This window comes from Petaurus breviceps, unplaced genomic scaffold (assembly GCF_028583685.1).
Source record: "Petaurus breviceps papuanus isolate PSGF00001 unplaced genomic scaffold, PetGlider_PUasm1.0 214, whole genome shotgun sequence".
Lineage (NCBI taxonomy): Eukaryota > Metazoa > Chordata > Mammalia > Diprotodontia > Petauridae > Petaurus > Petaurus breviceps.
Genome location: NW_027185863.1, coordinates 14,260,770 through 14,281,286, shown reverse-complemented (window position 1 = coordinate 14,281,286; position 20,517 = coordinate 14,260,770). Strand labels below are relative to the sequence as shown.

At 39.5% G+C, this 20,517-nt stretch overlaps 1 long non-coding RNA gene across 2 annotated transcripts in view; it reads left to right on the top strand.

The window, feature by feature from the left end:
* Positions 1 to 7,968, top strand: part of LOC138165769 (uncharacterized) — a 90,916-nt gene extending 82,948 nt beyond the window's left edge. The window contains exon 4 of one of the 2 annotated variants that reach the window (XR_011169448.1): positions 7,254 to 7,968. This is a non-coding gene — a long non-coding RNA (uncharacterized lncRNA). The other variant, XR_011169445.1, reaches the window with a different exon arrangement.
* Positions 7,969 to 20,517: the final 12,549 nt, after the last annotated feature.

Sequence of the window (20,517 nt, the reverse complement as noted above, 5' to 3'; positions counted from 1 at the left end):
CAGGAGTTAAGAGAAGTGAGTAACAGAAGGTACCTGCATGATAGGAGATAAGAAAGAGGGAGAAGAGGGAGATCGTGGCGATTGGTCTCAGTTTTTTTCTGTAAAATATGAGGTAAGATTCTCAGGTGAATGTGGGGGGAGAGAGAGCCATGGGAGATGGGAGGAGGGATGGAGAAATCTGGAAGAGCCACTGTGGAGAGTGGGATAGTGGGTTGATAAACATGGTTATAGGAGGCTTGCATAGCAGTAGTGGGTCCAGTTGAAGTTATATAAATTTCTAGTGGATCCAGTCAGAATAGCTCGGTGATTTTTTTCCACCTCCATTCAGCAATACACATATAACCAAGAAAGTGATGAATGGTGGAAGTCATCCAAGGCTGAGGCTTGACTGGGAATAATTAGTGATATGAAAAGGGGACTAGGCATTCAAGAGAAAAGGACGGTGTAGGGTTGAATTGGTTCAGAGGAGTCAAGATGGAAAGGAAAGGAGAGAATGGCTAGAGCAGGGGAGATGTTCTGGGAGAGAAGTGAAGGGTTAAGTCACAGTGTGGATGGGGTTATGTAAGGGAAGGCAGAGGGACAGGTGAAAAGCCAGTAGATTGTGGTCAGATAAGGGGATCTGGGGATTCTTGAATATAGTGGTGGTACATTTTTAGGTGATGGCGAGATCAAGGCTATAACCATTTTTGTGTGAGACTGAGGTGGATCGAGTAGAGTAGCTCATTGGAGGTGAAGAGGTTGAGGAATTAAGTGGTTAGGGTATTTGAAGGAGAATCAAAATGTGCAGTAAAGTTCCCTGCCTGTGAAAGCAGGAATTGAGGAGGAGAGAAAAATGATAAGCCAGGTATCCAAGTCATTAAGGAAGACAGAAGAGTGACCTAGGGGGTCTGTAGACTACCAGGATTTTGATTGGGCAGTATATATCATATTTCACTGCATAATCATCACCACCACATAATCCTTGCATCCTGGTTTTTTTGGTCCAAAAATTGATTTTATAACCTTTCATAATGTAATTGTCAAATAATGTCATTCTGCTCATTGTGCCACTTCAAAGGTAAACAGAGCAGCAATGTACTCACCAGTGGCATCCGGATATGCATTCATTTCTTGCACACTGCCAGCGGCCAGCCTAGAATTCTCAGCCCACACACATTGTCAGTATATTCCTAAAAGCCAACTTGTGTGGTTTGTTTGGAGCCCTGCAGTACTAATGGTATTGTCACTCAACCCAATGAAGAGCTGTAGGTGCAAGGTGAGTGGGTGGGCAGGCAAAGCTGCCATGAATAAGTCACGTGATATGCCAAGACTTGCATCTTCCCAATTTTAACATATATTTATGAGTATTCTGTGCATCCGAATCTTGCACCAAAGACAGTTTAGTCACAAATTATTTTTAAGTAATACCAGCACAATTTTTCAAGGAAAACTTCATATAATGACTGCACCCCATGTTCTTAAAAAAAATAGTATAGAATCTGCAAAGATTATGCAGTGACATACAGTATGGATAGCAGGAGCCTTGAAGGAAGAGAGGTCATTGAGTGATAGAGGGGAAGACCTGGAGCTGGCGATGGGAAAGGAGTATTCCAAGACCCTTGCCTTGACCAGTGAGCCAAGAACAAGTGAAGGTACAACCAGTACCAGAGAGGGTGACCAGGGATTCTGTATCATCGGGGGAAGCCAGACTTCACTAAGAGTGAGTAGATGGAAGAAGCAGGAGAGGAATGTATTTAAAATAAAGGGAAGTTGTTGCTTTCCAGGGGGGCACAGTGAAAGGGCTCAGTGATGTTAGGATGAAACTTTGGAGTGGGAGCGTTGAGAAGGATGGGAATGAGGAATCCGGTGTTAGGAGCAGGAAATTGGGTTTAGATAATCCCAGAGTCACTGGGATGTGAAGAGCATAAAATACGGGAAAATATCTTCCCCAAAGGGATTGGCCATTATCATGGAGGAGATTCGCTTTAGAGGACAGAGTTCTCATAGACAGTGAGATCCTCCATAAGGCCCTGCTTTTTAAAGAATACTGTACTGATTGCAACAAGCCATGGAACATTTCAAAGTCTCCTAAAATAGATCCCTTTCACTCAATAGTGTCCAGCCTTAACCATCCATACAGGAAAAGCACATGGCTGTGCATGTGCATGTGTGCATATGCGTGTGTGTGTATCTTAAACCATTATTGCAAATGAATAATGAGTTGGTGCAAGAATTAAACAAAAGAAAGAGAACAGGATGAATTGCCTTTGGGAAATTACAAAATTCTCTTAATGATCCCAAGCTTCTCTCTGAAACAAAGGCTCATTTTTAAAAACACTAATATTCTTCCAGTGATGTATGGCTGTGAGTCATAGAATATACCTACTTTTGAAGAACTGAAAGTGAGAGTCACATAAAGGGCAATGGAGAGGCACATCATGGACATGAGCAAGCTGAAACACATTGTTAGCAAGGATTTATGAAAAACACATCATCAAAGATATGTATGAACAAAACAAACTAGCCTCAGTTGGGGAATGGCTGAACACATTATGGCATGTGAATGGAATGGAATATTCTTGTGCCATAAGAAATGCTTGTTTTAGAGAAACCTGGGACAACTTGTATGAACTGATACAGAATGAAGTGAGCAGAACCAGGGGAACCATTCATATAATGATAACAACATTATAAAGGAAACTTTGAAAGATTTAAGAACTCTAATCTGGTTATTGATTTTTTAAAAAACTGATGATCATTAAAGGACTAAAGATGAAGCTTGCTACCCACCTCCTAACAGAAAGGTGATGAACGCAAGATGCAGAATGATACATATATTTTTCAACACACTTGATGTGGGAATTTATTTTGTTTAACTATTTATATATATTAAAAAGGTTTCCTTTTTCTTTTTTAATGGGGGAGGGGCAGGAAGTTGAGTCAAAGAAGGGGAATCCGGATAGGGTTGTCAAAAAGAGAAAGCAAGAAAGTCTTTGGAGCATGTTTAAAAAAAAAGTCATAGAAGGAAGGTCAAAAGGACTTGCAAATGATCAGGAACAACTATGAAAGTTATAAATTAAATTTATTATATACCTGGAAATAAAAGCAAGCTGTACATAACAGATATTCAGTTTTATGTTCAATCTTCCTTTTTTGCCTTACCACATGAAAGTGCTTGTTTTATTTAAAAAAAAATTTTTTTTAAGGTGAACTTGACCTATGGAAAGAACAAAGGATAAGTAAGCAAGTTGGAGTGGCCGATGGGTATGCTTACCTGAGCTGTTCTCATGTCATACAAAAATCTGAAATTTCTTCTTTTCTACATTCAATCAGTTATGCCTAGCAAATCACTCAGAATTCACATCATGTGCCTTCAAATAAGGGTCAGAAAAGTTGCCAGCATCCTATATTTCTCCTTTCTCTTCTGTACTACATATTACAAATGGATTTCAGGCAGCAAGAGAGTCTGTCAGCAGTTCTCACTACAGGATTAAGCAAGAAACATGAGACCCCATCATCTCTCTACAGTTTAAACCATTTTTGTTTGTCACTCCTAAAAATGATTTTTTTAAAAATTACTTCAGTCAGTCCTGTTGCTATCTAATTTTATGACTCACTCTTGCTACAACGTACTAAATGGTCCTCTAGTAGAGTGAAAAAGTTAATGCATCCGCCTAAGTTCCTAATCCTTAGGAACTTAGGAGAATATGACTCATTTCCTTCAATTTTCCAATATTTGCAAGGTTAAATATAAATCTAATTCTGTAGAATTACATAGGGTAAAGTGTTTTAAATTGACATTTGGTTCTGGAAACTGACAGTTTTAATTCACTGTAAAATTGTTTTAAAGAGTAGAAAGTATCAATCAACAAGCATTTATTAGGTTCCTGCTATATGCTAGACATTATGCTGGGTGCTGTGGGTACCAGTTAAAGATAAAACAGTACCTGTCCTGAGGACTTTACAGGTTCTTGATGGGGAAGGGGAAATAAAATGTACACACATAAATAAGTATAAAATATAGAAAAAGTAAATGCATCGTAATTTTGCATGGGGAGGAGATACTATCTTCCCAAGGGATCAGAAAAGGCCTCATGTAGGAAGTGGTTTTTGAGAAGAACTTTGAAGGAAGGTCAAGATTTAAGAGATGGCATTGAAGAGGAGGTATATTCCAGACATGGAGGACAACCCAAAGTTAGACAGGTGGAAAAAGGAATCTTCCATACAGGGAAGACGAAGTGGGCCAGTCTGGGAATGTAGAGTGCACGAAAGTGCTCATAGGCATTACAGTTGGACAGGCAGGCTACAGTCATCTCTAAAGGGCTTTATATGCTGGGCAAAGGAAATTTTATTTTATGCTAGAGACGCTAGGGAGCTACTAGAACATTCTGCATGGGAAAGTGGCACAATTGGGCCCATGTTTCGATTGTGAGGGTTTACAACAGTGTGGAATTCCCCCCATTCCCTTAAGATACCTCAGCTACCATACTTGCTAAGCTATGTGACCACTTGACACATGGACTAAATGAGGGTATCACTGTCAAATATTTACATACTAAATATTAGCAAAATTTAATCTATTTCTTTATGGGGGGCTAAAAAAATAGAAATTCAAATTTTCCTTCCTCCCAGTGAATAATTTTGAACACACCCTGGGATGGATGAACCCTGCTTCTGAAATCTCTATCGTAGAAGACAATTTTTAGAGATTCTATTCAAAGCTTGGCTACATTTTTAAAGTATTAAGAATATCTTAAGTGTACACTACTATAGAGTAAACTTCTTGAAAAATTTACAGAGACCATGTCTTTTTTTTTTTGCAATCTTTATTGAGTTTCCTCTACCTAATAATAAAGAATAATAAAATTTTGTTTAATTGAATTTTCTTTTTTTTGGAGGGGGGAAGGCAAGGCAATTGAGGTTAAGTGACTTGCCCAAGGTCACACAGCTAGTAAGTGTGTCAATTGTCTCAGGCCAGATTTGAACTCAAGTCCTCCTGACTCCAGAGCAGGTGCTCTATTCACTATGCCACCTAGCTGCCCCTAATCAAATTTTCAAATAAAATATGGATTTCATTGTGAAGGAATCCATATAAGCATTTGTTTAGCACCTACTATGTGCAATGCACTATACTAGACATTAAGAAAACAAAGATGGGGTGGCTAGGTGGCGCAGTGAATAGAGCACGGCGGGGATCAGAAAAGGTTGTATGTTGGGGGAAATGCTTAAACTGAACCTTGCAGGAAGCTAGGGATTCCAGACAATCTTGTCCTAAGAGACACCCTGTACAAAGTCATAGACACAGGAGATGGAATGGTATGTAAGAACAAGACGCTAGTTGACTTAGAACATAAAAGAACAAGAGGGTGAGTGATGTGAAATGATTATAGAATTTTATTTCAGAATATTGCAAATTATGAAGAGCTATAAATGTCAAGCAAAGGAATATTTTATTTTATCCTAAATTAAACAGGGACACTTCATGAACAGGGTAGTGATGGGGTCAGTCCTATGTGTTAGGAGAAGAAGGAAGTGGGGAGAAAAATGGGAGGGGAAAGGGAAAAAAGCTTTAGGAGCAGAGGTGAGGGCGTGTAACTTCTGAGAGCTTTCATTCCCGTTATCCTGCCAATGAAAGCAAAGTATTTTTGAGTGCGCCTCTCACCTTCCCTTCTACTCTACCCCTTTCCTTTCTATTCTGATTTCTCCTCTTTTCTCTCTCCCCTCCTTATTCCCTTTCCTTACTGAACAAAGGCAGAAGCAGTTGGGGTGGCAGAGGGGTGGTCAGATTTAGAGGTGAATAGGAAGATCATTGCATTTACTTTTTTTTTCTTTTTTTCTCATGCCCTGTTCATTATACACAGGATTCTCCATTCTGAAGAATTTCTAAAATTAGCATGCAAAGAAGCTGACATTCTGGCTTGAACTATGACTCACCCATGCCTTGCCTCTGCTTTGCTGTATTTCTGTTTGTGGCTCTTCTTCCTGCATGTGGGATGCATTGTGAAAACATTTTCTGATGGGAAAGGAAATCAATCAAGGAGACAAAAAAAAAATCTGACTGCTTCCTGACTCATGTGCTCTTTCAGGAGGGTTTAAAAAAAAAAAAGCTTGTGGTTATTTAGGAAGCAGCTGAAGTTGAATAGTGTCATTGAAAAGCTGGACTAGTAGCTTCACTGAACCTGTGACAAGCTATTACAATAACTGAAAACTAGACATCAATTTGTCCTAAGTCCACTGACATTTTGTTGCAATATCACAGTGGTTGCATTGAGTTGTCTAGGAATGGATAAAGATAATTTTAATATTTCTATACTTTAAAAATGATCAGAGATTTCATTGCTGTGGACAACCCTTCTATGGCTTGGTGGGTGGTCTTCATGAGATGCTGTGACAAAAAAAAAATCACCTGGGTCGACAATTTTCTGCCATTAAGCCTAGAACTCAGGCAAGAGACCAACTTTCTGCCAAATTTTTCTGGCCAATTTTCTACCATTAAGCCTAGCATTCAGGCAAGAGACAAACAGTCCATAATTAGGACCACACTGCAAATCCTTCCAAGGCTTGTGCTCAACAATTCAGTGTCACCTCTTAGAACCAATGGGATATGGGAATAGAATATTAGTGGAGGGAATGGGGATTTTGTGGAAAATAAAAATAAATTATATGTTAAGTTGGAAAAAATTTTGAGGCTTTATGAAAGAAAGTAATCTCATTTTTTAAAACTAATCAAATGAAAACTTGGAAATTCAAAAGAACAATCTCATTCAAAATGGCTGTCGTCCTTCATACTTGAAAAGGACCAAAATGACCTCAATGTACAGTGTGTCTGACTGTGACTGATCAGACTTCTGAACCCAGAAGGCACTACCACAGGTCAGACACAAATAGTCCGTATGAACATTTGGAATGGAGATCTCTCTAAATAGGTGCATCTCATGTTTCTTTTGAGTTACTACAATTCTGCTTTGCTCATAGAGCACAAAGCCTTCTCTGATGCAGGCACATCATGCTGGGCCAAGGGGAAAGAAAGGGGATTCCTGTGCCAGCTTCTTCAATGTCTTGCAATAAATTTCAAAGTTCTTTAGAGAGACTTGCAGAGTGTCCTTGTAACCCTTTTTTCTCCTTCAAAATTGTTATTGTTTGCTCTTCATTTTCAAAGAGGACCAGTGACATCATGAGGTCATGGCATCAATGACATCATCTTGACTCATGAGTGAATTGGATTTAAGTGAGGCAGAGTTGCACAAAGTAATCAGTCTCACTCTCCCTTCCAGAATCATTGAAGTTCAATAGCAGGACAAAAGTCAAGATAACTGGCAATAGCCCAGGATGCAGTGGCTGACCTTGGCGTATTCAACATCTGTCCAAGTTCTGTGTCTGACCACAGTGCTCCCTTAAGCTACCTTCAACAACTGCCTGTTGCACCAGAGGAAGTCTCCACAAGCTTGGCGTAGAAAGCCCCCTACCTCACTAATGATTTGGAGGCCTGCTGGCTAACCTCAAGCTGGTTTAGCCTGTCTGCCAAGATGGTTTACCAGGGAGTGGTTGCTGTGCATGTTATGCCCTCTTGGAGCCACAGATGAGAGGTGGGTGAAAGGTGGACACCAAAGGTGGACAAGCAGCCCTGAAAAGAGCCCAGAAGACCCTCATACCTGAGGTGCTAGTCCTCCCTGAACATTCCAGACACCCCTTCTTATCTCCTTCAAAACAGTCACCTTGTGAAGAATTACACACATTCCAACAATATTATCATTGCTCAAAATAGGTTTTGAACTTTTTTTGGGGGGGAATCATCTTTAGTACCTACAGCATAATCTTTTGAATCTATTCAACAGTAGTAAATATTTATTCTTTGAAAGGATTTCACTTTATTGGGGAAGAAAAAAGCCAATCATTTGAAGCCAAAGCTGCTAAGTTAAGTAAGTGATCAACTGGGAGCAAAACTGGTTTGGAAAAAAGACAAAACGAAATAAAATGAGATGTTACCATAGAGGTAAATGTTTTCTTGTATGGTTTACAGATGTGTGAGTTCATTGGTTTGCCCAGAAATATGCCATAATTGGTCCCTTCATTGACCCAGCTTTCATATCAGAAAGCAATTTTTACCATTAATTTCTATCAAACAACATTCATTCTATAACGTTCAGTAGACTTTTATTAAAGCACCTTCTACTTACAAAGCTACCGTATGTTAGTACCAGCTAAACTTTGATTGCCGAAATGCATTCCATAACGTCGTTTCATAATATTTAGTGTATGTAGGAAAAAGCGCTAATTATCAAGGTAGAAGACCTTCCTTCAAATGCTTCCTGGGATACTTTTGTAGCTTTGGACAAGTCCATTCTCCATCCTGGGTTTCAATTTCTTCATCTGCAAAATGAGTGTTGGACTAAATGACCTCCAAGGTCCCTTGCAGTTCTAAATCTGTTATTAAAGCTACAAATACTATCCTAGTGAAAAAAAATTGGCCATGTTTATTAGGAAGTATCACAGGAAGGCTGTAACTCCTTAAAGCATCAGCTCTATTGTTTTTGAAGACCATGCCTCAAGGTCATTTCCTTTGGCTGTGGTCAAGTTATTTAGAGGTAATTGAGTATCCTTTGGAAACCTTGGCTGAAGTCTACACTAATTGTTTATTCCCTATGCAATTTGTTGTTTGGTACAGTTCTGCTTTGCGCCTTTAAACTGTTGAGACTATCTACCTGTTTCTAAAATTAAGATAAAGCTCACATCAGCTCAGATGAGCAGTTTCTTTTGTAGCACCCTGGTTCCTATAGATAACACAATTCTTCATTCTCAGAAGAGATAAGAAAGTTGAGTGTTCTGTCTGAAGCCTGCAACTCCATCTGGTCAATCCATGACCTACAGTCCCTGGGAGCCAGAAAACCAAAACATTCTTGATATGTTAGAAATGAGAGTTCCTCTTTATTAAAAAGAAAATCTAGAGATCCATTTTGGGTGTCAGCAGCTCATCTGAGGTTCTGTCACCCAGTCTTTGGTGCCACAAACCCTGGGAACCATCTGGGAGCTGGATCTTCACTCCTCCTTGGCCCCTACCCCACCAAATACTCTAATAGACTACAGGCTTCTGTGTTACTCAAATAGCTGCTGGAGATCCAACTTCAGGCATCAGCCTAAGAATTAGCATGAGCCAGAAACTCAGACTGACACAGTTATTTTGTGAACACTTCCCCTTTCTCTTCACACACAGGCGCCATGATGTTGTCACAAAAGGGGAAGATCAAAGTCCAAACATTGCTCATGCTTTACTGTCACCCCTAACCTCCCAGCTTCAACTGGTTCCTTAAATTCATTTCAATATAATATTTATTAAGAACTTATTTTGCTCAAAGTAGTGTGCTAGACACTGGGGAGGAACACAAAGATAGAAACCAAACAGTTCCTGTCCTTAAGGATTTATAGTCTATTGATAGCGCATAGATGCAAGTAGTAAAAGGAAAGTAGGCTAGAGATAGATTGAACTTGTGATTTCATTGGCTTTGGGACCTCCCAGGTGAGGAAATTTCCTCCAGCAATAAAGGCTAGTACTTTCCCTGTGAATGAGAGTCTTAAAGAGCTGCCTACAGAACTGAAAGGTTAAGCAAGTTGGCCAGGGAAACACAGCTAGTATGGGTGAGATACCTTTGGGACATCTAGGTGGATATGTTCAGTTCACAGTTGGTGATATGAAACTAGAGAATGATTAGGGTTAAATAATATAGATTTCAGAGTAATTTGCATAGAGATGATAATTGAACTCATGGAAACTGACAGCATAAACAAGAGACAGAAAAAAAGGGATGAAGCAGAAGAATAAATCAATTGAGGACTAAGTGGTTATAGTAGAAAAGAGGAATTTCTGAGTTCTGAATCATGACAGTATAACATTTATGAGTGATAGTGAGATCAAGGGCCTGACTCTACTTATGGAGCAGAGGTAGAGGACAGGTGGAGGTCATAGTTGTTCAGGGAGTTATTTAACTGCAAAGCCAGGGCATTTAAAAGTCATTGACACATGTGGAAGTCTTCTAGTAGGAAGGTATATCGCCATTATATAACATAGCAGCTGCTATGAATATGCAGACATATTTCCAGGGTTGAATCACAAAATACAACAAACTCTCTTCCTCAAAGACAAAACCAAGATATTTGTTCAGATATTAGAAAGCCAATTCTGTCTTAGTAACAAAGAAGTTTATACACATCGCCAATGCACAAAGGGCACCATCCCCAAGCCTACCCTCTGTTAGATCTCCCCAAAAACAAGCTCCCCTAGGCAAAATTCCTCCCTCTCAGGCTCACACTACCTACTCTGCCTCAGCTCTCTCCCAACTCTCCTCATCTCTGCCTTGCTCCCTCTTCCTGCTTTACCTGTTTGGCTCCACCCATTTGGCAAGTGCCCCCACCATTGGCTCCATGTGACTCAGCCTTGGGCTAGGCCAAAGCTCAAAGCCTAGGGTCAAGTACTGAATTCCTTGAGAAAAGAGGGAAAACAATATGGACCTAGAAAGCTGATTGGAACAAGGATTTGGACTGGGTCATAAAGATGAATGGAGTAAATCTCAAAGGAAAGGAGGTTGCTAAGTCCTGGGGGAAAGGGACAGTTTGGAAGAGAGAACCAAGGGCAATAAGTCTCCCAACTTATCCTATTGGTGCTGTGCTTTGTGGGGGAAGAAAGGAGAGTTAAGTACTGGAGAGGGCGACTAGACATGCTGTGTCTTTGAAGCAGAGGCTTCTAATGGCATGGAGATGGAAAGAGTATGAAATAAAGAGATCTAGGATAGAGTAGAGTTTACTAACAATAAAGTAAGGGTCCCAGAAGGTACGAAGCAGAGAACAAAAGGGACTGTGCTGAGTTAGAAACAAGGCGGATTGGGATGAGAGAACCCAGAGAACTAGAAGAGAGAGAAAGTTTTCACCAAAGCAGATGTTGACTGCAAAGTCTGGACATAATGGGAATGGAAACCGTGAATTTGCCAGTAACAGGAAAATCAATTTCCGTTTGATATGGGACACCCACCTATGATGACTGAAACCAAAACTGATGTGGAACCTTACCACATCTGACTCCCAGAGGGCCAGAATCTCCTAACTTTCAGGAATTCCAGTGGCTGAAGAAGAACATTGACTTGAACTGCACACTTTCCCAAGATTGGAAGGTTGAGATACACTAAAGAATACCTTATAGATGGTATGAACATTCAACTTTTAATCTTTGAACCCCTGGAATCAAAGACGCCCTAGTATCTGTGGCATCTGGTACTAGGTCCATCATCTTCTTCAGAAGAGGCCTTTTGCTGCCCTGGAATTTTGTAGCATAATTCACAACAAATAGGGGCGGCTAGGTGGCTCAGTGAATAGAGCACCGGCCCTGGAATCTGGAGGACCTGAGTTCAGATCCAGCCTCAGACACTTAACACTAGCCATGTGACCTTGGGCAAGTCACTTAACCCCAATTGCCCTGCCTTCCCCACTCCAAAAAGCCAAAAAAAACCAAACCAATTTACACCAAATGACCTTCACTCAGCAAATAATGCTTTCTCCGTTGTACTTACTCATGATGTCAATCAACAAGTGAACAAGTGCTTAGGATGTGCCAGGTCCTGTTTATAATTTTGTGGATACAAAGTAAAAAAAAGTGAAACCATTCCTGCCTTCAAGGAGCTTACATTCTATGGAGGGTACACATGTACACATCCATTGAGACAACTAAGAGATGTAGTGAAGACAGTGTTAAAATTGGAGTCCTAAAGACCTGAGCTTGAATCCTGCCTCAGAAACTTGAATATGTGCAACCCTGGGCATGTCACTGTCTCTCAATTTCCTTTTTTGTAAAATGAAGCTAATAATAGCAACTAACCCACAGGATCATTGTGGGAGTGTAATGGTAACAGGAATTTGAAGATCTTCCCTGCCCCTTAGTAAGCCTGGGTGAATTTGAGGACCTTTTCTGATAATAAGCTGCAGGCACTCACATGGAGCCTGTGGAGACTTGTTTTTCAGGAAGGCACAACTTTTGTTACTTTGTAGTCAGTTGGGTCACAAGTCTTGTGGTATTCTCTGACCCTGGAGAAGGCTGTATATACCCTGAGGTGAGGTTTTGCTTTGGGGCTCACTTGTGTGATTTGGCTAGATGAGACTCTGGGCAGCCATTGAGCCCCCCAGCTTTGAAAACCCAGATATTGGTTCTTCTCTCTCTGGTAATAAACTGCATGTATGTGATGGTCAGACATCTAGAAGCCCTGTCTGTTGACTTGTGTTATTTTCTCTGCCTGTATCTTTTGGTCTGCTTGTAACCTCTGTTTATATTCTCTGAAGTTCAGGGTGTTGACTTTTTCCCCCTGAACTAGGTAAATGATATATGTTTGATTAAAGTAAGATTGTTAATCCTTTTTGAGCTGCTTTCTTTTAGAAAAGCAGATCAAAGAACCTGTTCTAGCAGCCATCCTGGGTATGCTAGGGTGCTTGCTGCTACAGGGAGTCAAATGAAATAATTTACATAAAGCATTTTGCAAACCTGAAAGCACCACGGAAATGCTAGTTATTATTATATAAGTCTATGCAAAATAAATGCAAAACAATGAAAGGAGCACTCAGATCCTACACTTTTGACCTACTAAATGAGCCAGTGAAAATGGCAGTGCTATTGGTTTTCACTGGCTTTTTTCTACTCTTCTTGCAGAAAAGGGACCTTCCTAAAGATTCCTCTCCAACACTGTGCTCTGCACCACTGACACCCCGTATCACAGTTCTCTACTACACCCTGTTGTCCTAATTCTCTTACAAGGCTACCTCAATAATTTTGCTGTAATTCACACCACCCAAACAAAGGCTCTGCTTTGTTTCCTGAAGTAGGTGTAATCACTCTCTGCAAAAGCTCTAACTAAGCCTTCTTGGGCTCATTCACTTTCTATCCCATTTTTCATCCTCAAAAGGTGACTGTGTAGCTTTATTACCTCCCAATGGTATAGGATTCTCTTGCACAGGGATGCTTTCCAGAATTTCAAGCATTTATTGACTTCCAAGTCTGTGCTTGGAGGAACATAAACCATCATTTCTTACCACTGACATTTCACCTTCCAGTATAACAATATGCTTAGACCATAAAAGGTCAGCCTGTAAGGAAACCATAATTACTTGCTCCTCAAAAATAAGGTCATCTATAGAACAGAACTACATGGAAATTGACAAGGAAGTCTTTGTTATAATCATAGAAACCAAAAGTCCTATATCTATTCCTTGACAGTTTAAACTGATCACTAGTCTCCTGTGGGAACCTTTTCCCAAACCTGAGGCCATCCCTTCATCTTATCACCACATGTGAAGTCCTGGAGGTTTGTCCAGTATTTATTGTTACACACTAGTCTCAAGTCTGGAAGAAAAAAATTGAACACCAATGGTCAGAGCTGTATGATACAAAAAATTCCAGATTACATACTATTGTCCTGCAGTAGAAGTTTTAATATTAGGGGCTGTTCTTAACCCACCTATTCAGAGTCTATGACCAAATATTTAACCCAAATTTTATAGTAAGGTGCTATAAACACCCCATAAAAGAAAAAGAAAAATTCAGACCTCTTCTCTGGTCTGAAGGGAGGGCCAAAAAGTTTTACACGAATTTTCCAGATCTCAGGGGTGCTGGGCCCCTAACCCCTGTGATGTGGAAGGGATAACTATATGAAAACCTTAGCTAGAATCAATGTCTGATGGCCTGGAATTGATGCGGATACTGAAAAGATTATAGAAGTGTAGCACATGCCATAATCTACCAAAGTAACTGTTTTCTATGGAAAGGAACAAGGTAAACATGGTCAGGAAAACATATTGAGTTTTTAAGGACTACTCCTGGGGAAGATATTCTAGATCATGGCAACTTCCTTTAGGAATCGGTTGAAAATGTTCCTAGCTTTATCTCAAATATTTCCTAAAATAATCGCTGCTCTCTGGACCAGTTCTTTTCTTTTTAAAATTAAACCTTATTTTATTTTTAGATGCACATTCCTCCCTTCCCTTCCCTTTCCTCCCCTCCAATTGAGAAAACAAGAAAAATAAAATCCCTATTACAAACATGTATAGTCAAGTAAAACAAATTACTCCATTGGTCATTGGATCAGTTATTCTCAACACAAAGATTACAGTCATTATTTTTTCTGACAATGGATCTGCATTTATCTCAGTCAAATTAAGGAATTTAGGGAGATACACCTTTTCTCACAGGTAGCCACCACTACTTTGTCTTATCAGCTACAAACAATAGGTTAAAAAAGTGTAAGGCTGGCTGTTAGGTTGTTAGAGGAGACTGATCAGGGAGAAAATTATCATGTTTCTCAAAATCTGAGAAACAGATTGGTTTCAAAGATCTAGTCCAATCCATATTTAAGTGAACAATATGTCACTTCATATTCATAACAGAAGTCAGTCCTATGTAATAATAGCTTAATACTTGTTTTAACTTTCTCCATCCAGATCAAGACTTGTAAGAAGAATAGTCATATTTTTGCTTTGTTCATTTTCAGCAAAAGAATTAGTCTTGGCTAAAAATCATGGGGCTGGATCACAGTGGGTTTTTGTAATTATAATTGAGGTTAAGGAACTTTTTTTGCCTTTTCAAGATTTATAGTGCAAACAGGCCATTGTGATATTATTAGCAGCTGTGGAAGTGTTCTTCTCAATATGGCTTGATACAGCAGAACCTTGAGGAACATCATTCCAAGACCATCTGGTTTCATCGAAACCTGAGAAATGACTAGAGTTGTGAGATGAAAGAAGCAAAATGTGTTTTCTACTCATACTAAATAATTTAAGTTCAATCATGTGGTACTTCTAGGGCCCACTCACTTAGTTCAAAGCTAACCTTGCAAAAAGAGTGTGAAAAGAGTAGCCAAGCAAGGGGACAATGTTTTCCTTGAGTTCTACTATGCAATATGGTGGTTTTATTACCTTTGAATTGTGTGTTTTGGTTTGCTCTTTGTATTTTTATCACCCCTGTAAGCTATGTGGCTTGGTAATTTTTAGAGTAATTTTATAGTAAGTTTCAATCACATTGCAGACCTCTTCACCCCTTGCCTGAATATGATATAACACCAACGTTACCTTCATTTATTAGTGTTATAATATATTAGTGAGTAAGGAAAAGAAATTCAGTAGTGGTGCTATGAATTATATTGTTAGCATTCAGTCTAGTTTTTTTACTTCTTCACTAACCTATTTTTTCTTTTTCGCTTTGTGGAGGGCAATTGGGGTTAAGTGACTTGCCCAAGGTCACACAGCTAGTTTTTGTGTTAAGTGTCTGAGGCCAGACTTGAACGCAAGTCCTCCTGACTCCAGGGCTGGTGCTCTATTCACTGCACCACCTAGCCGCCCCACTTCTTCACTAATTAAAAAAAAAATAGAGTCCATTTTTTTATAGCCCATGAATTTAAACTAAGGTATCAAGTAGCTTTTTCAGTAATAACAAGAAAGGAAATCTTAACTTTTATTTTTGATGATCATCAACATGTCAGAATAATTATTTCATATTTTCTATGAGTTTTTCATTTAAGTTGATTTGGAGATTGGGAGTCTTATCGTGCTACCACCATGAAATATGGTTATCTCTCAAAACTCTAGGTCTCTGTGGTGTTCTAGCAATGGAGACATAGAAGCTTAATTGGTCAATTTACCGTGATAGTAATGCTATTGATATGCTATTAGTTCAGCCTCAGAGTACTTTCAACAAAAAGAAGATCTTGTAAAAGGGCTTTATCACACAGACTTTGATGGCTAAACTTATCAGCTAGCTACAAGGTGAAGTGCCAAGGTATGTCCCCAAACCCTAAGGCTTCTGAGACTGAGGGGACGCTTAAAAGACTGAGTGCAAACCATTATATTAGCCGTCTCCAATATGTTTCTAGCTTAATTAATTCAATAAAGATCTTAGGTTTCTGTTCTAGAGCCAGAGTTCTTAACAGAACTCCCAAAGAATCCCTGGATAGCCTTCTATGCTGTCCTCCCCTATTAGAATGGAAACTCTTTGAGGGCAAGGATTGTCTTTCTTTTATTTTTGTTTTTAAATTATGTTTTTTTCTTTTTGGAGGGGGGAAGGTAGGGCAATTTGGGTTAAGTGACTTGCCCAAGGTCACACGGCTAGTTTTTTGTGTTGAGTGTCTGAGGCTGCATTTGAACTCAGGTCCTCCTGACTCAGGGGCCAACGCTTTACTCACTCGCCACCTAGCTGCCCCAGTTGTCTTTCTTTTTGCTTATATTTATATGCTCAGCACTTAGTACAGTTCACAGAGAAAGTGTTTAATAAATATTTGTGTCCTACCTGACCACCTGATGCGGGGGAATTTAATTTCTGTTTATACTGACCTCTAAGTAAAATTTAGCATTTCTTTCATTTGTGAATATAAACAACACATATTATTCTGAGAAAGGGTCCATAGGTTTCTCCAGATTGCCAAAAGAGGCCATGAATGTCTCATCAAGATTGTTGTCGTTCAGACTGGGGGAAGGGGTATTCAGTATGCTTGTTATCTTGGGGTGGGGGGTAGGGGAGAGTCGGGGAGAAAATTTATAATTCGAAATCTTGTGGAAATGAATGTTGCACACTAAAAAATAAATAAAAATTGTTGCTGTAGTTTGACTTTCATTTTTCAAAGAGGACCAGTGATATCAAGGGTGATATCTTAACTTGCTCTTGAACTGGATTTAAATGAGACAGTTGTGCGATGTACAGGCTCCCAATCAAGATATATTTATTTATTTAAATGTAATTATTGAAGAGAATTCTAAGACACTATAAAACTATGTGTCTGTGTATGTGTATGTATGCACACATCAAGCTAAATAAATTCTCTTTGTAGATAGGAGAAACAGACTTGCATAAGGTCACTCTGTCAACATGTTGAGAGCTAATTTTTTGGTGGCTTCATTTTTTCTGGGGGAAGTCCAAAATGCAACAGAGAATAAGCAGGTGAGAGCAAGGAAAATAACCCCTGCCAACTGCTTTCACAGGTCATGGGATTATACGATTTCAAGGTGGAAGGGACCTTAGCTTTCTATCTATCTAGTCCAATTCACTCATTTTACAGAAATGGAAACTGAGGCCTAAAGGTTAAATGACTTGCCCCCAAGTCATACAAAGAAAAAATTACAGAGTTGGGATTTAAATGCAGCTTTAATTGTAAGTGCAGATTTAAACACATATATTAAATATTAAGCTACTTTCATTAAACCATATGGCTGCTGAATTGAAGGGGGAATCAGTAGGTGTAAAGATGAAACTGAAGGTATATTAGTTTTTCAATTAGCCATGGGCACAAGTTTCCTCTCTGATTTTTTTCTCTAACCCTAAATTTCTAGCTATGAGATTAAGGCCTTCCTAGGTCCCTTATTGCCCAAATCCCACCATTCTTTTGTAGAAAACACCACTTGGGATCAGGAGGCGGCATATATTAGATCACTAGTTAACCTTAGCATTCATTTTTTCATTTACTTTCATAAAATCATGGTCTTACAAGGGGTCTTAAAGATCGTATAATTTACTCCTTTTTAAAATATAAAAATGATGGTGTAGTGTAGTAGTTAGAGAGCAGCTCTTGGAACCAGATAGACCTGGGCTCATGTTCTGTTCTTTGCACTCTGTGACCCTATGCCACTCATTTAACCTCTCAGTCATTTAGTCATCTAAGACTATAAGTTGAAGAGGGTGTCAGCCTGTATTGGGAGAGAAAATTTCCTCACCTGGAAGTAACCTATATTAATGAAATCTCAGGTCCAATCTATATTCTTTTTTACTGGTAAGGATAATGAAGTCCAGATGTCTTACACCTAATTTAATGGCAGAACCTAAGGCAATTTGTCCAAGATCACACAACTAATTATTGGAGGAGCCTGGCTCAGGTCTCCTCATTCTCAGCCCATTGCTGACAGGAAGGAACCAGGGTTTATGAGAATGCTAGAAATTTAGAAAGAAAGATTAGGGTGTGGGGTGGCTAGGTTGTACAGTGAGTAAAGCACTGGTCCTGGAGTCAGGAAGACCTGAGTTCGGATCTGGTCTGAGACACTTAACACAAAAAAACTAGCCGTGTGACCTTGGGCAAGTTACTTAACCCCAATTGCCCTCCAAAAAGCAAAAAAAAAAGATTAGGCTGTTCAAAAATGGGGGGAGGGGGAGGGAGACACACATACAAGGAAGAATGAGTGTTGAAGACAATCTTTACCCACTTCAGAATTTTGCGCAGAGTTGTGTTATATGTCCAAAGCCAAAAGGAGAGTGATCAAATAAGAAGGAAGGAGTATTAAATTTAACATAGAGACTAAATAAGAAAAGAGCTGATATTTGTCTAGGAGTGAAAAAAAAATAGAGGTAGAAGAAGGTGATTGCAAATAGGAAAAGGAATAGAAACACTTATCTGACTTTTCTTCTTTTTCCAAACAAGCCTCTGATCTATGTATAAATCTATGAGCGTAATTCCTCAAATTCCTAATTTCCTAAGCATCCTTCTCTAGGGATGGAAAACTGGCAATAAGCTCAATCATTTTATTTGAGATAAGCAGAATGAACCTGAGCCCAGAACACAGATTCATGAATCATTGCCCAGTTCTGGTGTGTATGTATGTGTACCCTACTAAGCCACAAACCCAGACTAATAGAGATTCCTGCTAACACCCTTTCCTTCCCCCCAACCACAGACACACACACACACACACACACACACACACATCCCACAATGATGCCATACATGAGTAAATGAGACTAAGGACAGAAGTCTCTGGATGCTGCAGTGGTTCCAAACCTGCCAAATCAGTCATTCATTCTCTCCTTGCTACCCCTGCTCTCTAACATTCTCTAACAACCAATTCCACACTGATTCAATGTGAGGTATAGTATACTCTTCTCTTATTATTTTGTTCCCTCAGATACTCTTTCAAAAGTGCTGGTACAATCCACTGTTACTTGATTTAGCTGTTTCCTTACATTTATGGCACAGTGTGAACACCTCCTGAGCCCGGTTCCCATTCTAAACTCCTTGATGCCTATTCTCCTTTCTATATTGGCAATTCCAGTTTCCTGTGAGATGAATGCACCTCACCCTTCCATTTCTGCACAGATGGCGACAGAAAAGTAGAAATAGGCCATCTATCAGCTTCCACTTAGCTATGAGTACTCTAATAATAACTAGAATTCATATAGCACTTTAAGGATTGCAAAATGCTTGTGTTCATTATCTCATTTAAGCCTTACAACAACCCAGTAAGTTGGATTCTATAGGTGTTATCTTTATAGCGTCAGTACTTTACATTACTCTCGTACACTATGATCCAGCCAAATTGACTTTTCTCTGTTTCTCTCACATGGTACCCCATCTCTCATCTCCATGCTTTTTCCCCATGTCTAGAATTTATTCCCTCCTTATGTCTACCTCATAGAATTCCTCTTTTCCTTCAACCTCATAGTCTATCTTCCATATAAAGCCTTTTTGATTATCCCAACTTCAACTTCTAGCTCCCTCTCTGACTACCTTGTATTTATTTTGTTTTTATTCTGTATGTAATTATATAGGTATATATAAATATACATACACACATACATATATGTGTATATATGTGTGTGTATATGCATGTTCACCAAAATAGAATGTAGCCTCTTTGAAAACAGGAATAGTTTTAGTCTTTTTGTACTTGTACCCTTCACACCTAGTCAAACAACTGGCAGATAGTAGATGCTTAATTGTTATTGTTTGTCCTTTGTCTTTGAAAGAGAACCAATGACATCAGGTCTTGACTTTCCTGTGAATTTGTAATGGTAATGGTAATTTGGAGATCTTAATAGGCTTAAGGGAATTTGAAGATCTTCCCTGCCCCCTAATAGGCTGAATGTAGTCACACAGAGCCCGTGGTGGGAGGAGTTTGCTGAATGGTGGTACGGAGTCCACAGGAAGCTGGGAATCAGAGCAGCTAGACAGTGGGAGAGAGAGGAGGCAGGCAAGCAAACAGACTTGTGAGTGTTTGTTTGTGGGAAGGCTAAAGGATAGTGTGGCTTCCTGCTGTGTTATGGTGTATTAATGTCTTTGTTGTTATGATGGACTTGTCTTTGTGGTATTAGGATTTGGCTTTTTGATATCAGAATAAATGTTTTGCTTCTGTCTTCTTTAAGAGAGTCTGTTATATTTGTGATTCAGAACTGTGCTGGCATATTCATAGTCACTGTTGGTGCTGTGAATATTGTGCTACATAATTGGTGCTACAGAATTTGACTTAAGTGAGGCAGAGTTGCACAAGGTTGTTGGCCTCACTCTCTCTTTCAGAGTCATCCAAGTCCAGTGGCAGGACAAAAGTCAAGATAACCGGCAATGACCTGGGATGTAGCAGATGACCTTGGTGTCTTTGATGTCTGACCAGGAGCTAAGTGCTCCCCTGGACATGTTTCAGCCACCTTCACAGCCATTGGAACAGATTGTTCTCATCTGCCCATTCTGACAGAGAAAATATCTATATACCTGAGATAGATGTCCCCCTATCTCACAAACAGATTTGAGGTCAATTATCATCAAC